The 4,249-nt window shown below is 37.5% G+C and overlaps 1 pseudogene across 1 annotated transcript; it reads left to right on the top strand.

Annotated features, from left to right (window-relative positions):
* Nucleotides 1–964: 964 nt before the first annotated feature.
* Nucleotides 965–3,975, top strand: LOC147493794 (uncharacterized; annotated as a pseudogene). The gene is made up of 3 exons (XR_015199840.1): nt 965–1,520; nt 1,911–2,493; nt 3,358–3,975. The product of XR_015199840.1 is annotated as an uncharacterized LOC147493794 (transcript).
* Nucleotides 3,976–4,249: the final 274 nt, after the last annotated feature.

A 4,249-nucleotide genomic window follows, 5' to 3' on the forward strand; every position in this document is an offset into this window, starting at 1 on the left:
GTCTCCCTAAACTAATTCAAAGCCACTTCCCCACTCGCACTACCACTAGTAATCGACATGACAACACAAAAGCAAAAAGGAAACAAAAAGATCTAATTTTTTTCTATCAAAAAGAAACACACTTGGAGACGAAAGGTTGGAATTTTTTTGTTTTCTCTTTCTGTTTTTCTTCCTTTGTTTTAATAAAATGAGGAGACGAATGACCTTCGGACACAAAAACCCTTTAGCCGCACAAATCTCCAAACAACCAAGACATCTTGCCTTCCCCATGAAACACAATCATAACCAACTTACCTCGCCCACAAACCCACTGCAAGTTGGGCCCATAGATCAAATCCAAATAGTTCCCGAACATTTTCCAAAACTGTTCACTTCTTTCAAATAAACCAACTGTATGACATGTGTAAAGAGCTTTATTTTATCTTTTATTTTCACACCAGTGCTATCCAAAAAAAATATATAAAATAAAGGGGGTTGTGTAAGTACCATCCGTTCTCAAACCAATCACTATAGCACACGTGTCCACACACTAGGTCGTATCTTCACAGCTCGTATATCCCTAGGTCGTACTACGCCACCAGAACGTAACCACGACCCAAACTCAGGTCGTCCCAAGTATCAAATACAACCATATATGGAAACAAATTATCTACCGCGATCCTGAAGCACAGTCAACGCACCAATGAAGGAGGCATTTACTTTGTAACAACAGAAGTAATGATGAATCATCAAGAGAGCACAATATATGGATCTACACTTAACAACGGCCTGAAGCAAATAAGAAAAGTCAGACCAAACACCTATAAGTAGAGAGAGATGAACTACGTAAGGCTTGATTCAAGTTCACCTAAGAAACTTGATACGTAGGCAACTCTTATCCCAAGAAAGAGTGCAATCATTCCCTATCAACCTCAACATCAGGTTGTAGGTAGAAACCCATACATCTACACCCCGCAATATTTTATACTATGCTTCAAACCTTTTAATCTTTGCAAGAAGGTTCCATCAAGATCAAATCTACTCTTTGCATCAGTCGATCGAAACTATTTCTCTTTCCAAATCTTATTAATCTTCCACAGAAACCCCTAAATGGGCTTTTCTTGGTTTGAAGTCTAGTTAAATTTCTCTTATTGCAATATGAAGTTTTGATGTCCGCCGTATTAAAGGCTTGAAGATGGTGGACCAATTGAACAACAACAAACTACGATGGGGAGATTTAGAAGACGAAGATGACCGCAATGAAGAGTACATTTATTTTGCACCACCTGAAGTCATAACCGAACCTGACGCAAACGGTGTGAAGAAAATAATAACATATAAGTTAATGAAGAAGGGAGGAAAGTTAAGGTGACGACTACCGTACATACTAGAAAGTTGGCTAAAGGCGAGGTTAAGTAAAGCGGCTATTCAGAGGAGATGTTGGGATAAGTTTGGGGAAGCTGCTAATAAAGATGAGATTGGTAGTCGGCTTATTATGGTTTCTACTGAAGAGATCATTCTTGAAAGCCCTAGAGCCCCTGGTTCGATTCCCCCTTCTTTTTATTATTATTATTGTGATTTTATTATTGATATTGCTAGTTTTGAGAAAGTTATTATATGTTTATAGCTAACTATAAGTTATATCCATTTGGTCCATCATATCTTAACTGGATGGCTTCTATATCATTCACTCTCCCTATTTTCTTGAGTTGAAATATTTGCTATTGCATTTCAAAGTTGTCTCAAACTTGAATGGTTCAATATGCTCCTTTTCATGAATTTCCTTTTGCTAATTTTCTATGATACTTTTGGATCTTTTATCTGGTTTACTGTGTATGTATGTTTTCCTCATTACCACTATTCGACTTTCGTCTTTCCTTGGATCATTCAGATTTGGTTTAAAATTTTAAGAGATTTCCTGCCGTAGGTAGCAAACCCGGATGAAGGCAAAATTGCGGGAGATCCCATGTCAAATCTTGGGAAAGGCGGGGGTGTTTGTTCTCATGGTTTGAAGGACATGTGGTAAGAGAGATGATCACTGACTGATCGACCGCAGTGCCCTTTCAAGGATCTTGCTCAACCACCGAAAAGCTTTGTCGACAAACCTCCGCTTCTAAAACCGCAACACCTAGTTCTCGCACATCAAAGGGAGCTTATGTTCCTCCTAGTCGAGGGCTGGAGCTGACAGGATCGGACAGGATATGAGGCGAGGAATGATGAGAACTTCGGTTAGTGTTACTAATCTCTCGAGAGGACACGCATGAGCGACACCGCAAGATCTCTTCAAAGACTTTTGGTCATGTGAGCCGTGTTTACATTGCTTACGACCGAAAAACTGGCATGAGCAGAGGCTTTGGTTTTGTCAACTTTGTACACAAAGGTGACGCCGAGAAGGCTATTGCAAAGCTCAATGGTTATGGTTATGACAACCTCATCCTTAGAGTAGAGTGGGCTGCGCCAAGAACAAACTAGATTGTTAGTTGCTCCTTTTCTGAGTCAATCTGAGGTCTGCTGGTAAGTGTCTTTTCTTATATGTATGGCACTATCAAGTTTTGATCTTGTGATTGTTGTTTTTATGTCTTGGAGGTTTATGACTACCTTATGTTATTTGCTTTCAAAGATATTTGGGATGTATTTTCGGATAATAGATTGAATGTTTTAATTACTTGAACTGTTAAAAGATTAAATGATTTGCTTTCAAGTGCCATTCAGTTAGTTCCCCTTCTTGCATGAATTAGTGACAAACGTATATTGTTTGTCATCTTGGTCTGAAAATCATCGCTCAGATTAATACAATAACATTAGTCATACATTCTTTAATTTATTTCCCAAAAGATTAATTGAGTCCAAAATATTATCATTTATTTCTATCGATTGGGACCGAAAAATTGCTAAGCTCATAATCATCTCTCGATATTATTAACAAATTATACATTAGGAGACAAAGAAAACCTCATTACCTCACTAACTGTTCTCTTTAGAAATAGAAATTATATTAACAGTCTACCTCTTCAAAGTAATATGCATTGTTTCTATTTGAAGAGATGTATAGGAATCAATAATATGTGTTTTTAAGTTTCATCTGTACCAGTTTGCTCCTTATTACCAATTCTGATTTTGGAGATGTCCTTAAAATCCTATTCTGCATTCAATCCTATTCTCACATACCCTTTACTTCTTTCCACTTCCAATAATCTCCTTCCTTTTCAGAAGAGATGTTCCCTCTTCACAATTATACTAGAGATGAACTCTCCCTGTTTAAGGACCCTTTCTTCTTCCAATTTCAGAAGCTGCTCAATGATGCTTACTTTGTTGAAAATGGTTATGAATATGACTCGACTGAAGTTTCTATAAACAAGTTCCGAAGTTTTTGTGCAGGTCACAGCTGATGCTTGTGTTTCTAGTTATGCTTGGATCAGTGAATTTGTCGTCAGTATATTGGGGTTTCTTATGCATAAGTATCACAATGTGGTGCATTTGATAGACTGACTTTAACGCTTGATCCCGTGAGACAGACAATAGTAATTTTTTAGTCAATCCAGTGCTTTGGAAACACCTGTTCACTTATTCTCAATGGCATAAAAAAGCAGAGATATTTTTAGGAGGCTTCGGTTTTTTCTTAAAATCATGTGTTTCTTGGCATTGGTACCTAGTTCTTGTATATAGCGGTAAGTTGTGATGAGTTTATGCAAATCCAAAGGACTTGTGGGAGCAACCGTAGGAGCTTTTAACAATCTCAGTGTTCTCCGTGAGACAGTATTAGCTGCAGTGGTAAATCCAGCAACGCCACACTCTCCCTTAATTAGCTGCAGTAGGCAGATCATATTTCCGAAAAATCAACACCTCAACACGTGAGCTCCAAATGCTCCATTGACATCTTCCAAAGTTGATATTAATTGACAGCACTCGGCGCCAGCATTACTTCAGTCAACTTCCAGTGCTTAATCAAATACTTTGGTGGACTTCAACTTTCTTATGTAAAGCAAATCTTTTGTACGCTGGAAGCAACATTTATTTATTTATTTTTTGTTTTTTTTGCTTTCTGTTCTTTCAGGCCTTTTTAAAAGTCATAGGCAAGTAGGCTGTAGGCAACTTACTTATTTTATTTTTATGCATCATGTTTTATAATTATTATGCATATTAATATTGTTGTTGTTATCTTATTTCCAGTTGACGCTTTGTAGTTGGTAGAGTAAGTAAATTTCTGCCTTTCACACGCGCACACAGGATGAAATTTGCGGCTTTAAGGAAGTTGAATCATTATCCATTG

Source organism: Coptis chinensis, chromosome 6 (assembly GCF_015680905.1).
Source record: "Coptis chinensis isolate HL-2020 chromosome 6, ASM1568090v1, whole genome shotgun sequence".
Classification (NCBI taxonomy): Eukaryota; Viridiplantae; Streptophyta; class Magnoliopsida; order Ranunculales; family Ranunculaceae; genus Coptis; species Coptis chinensis.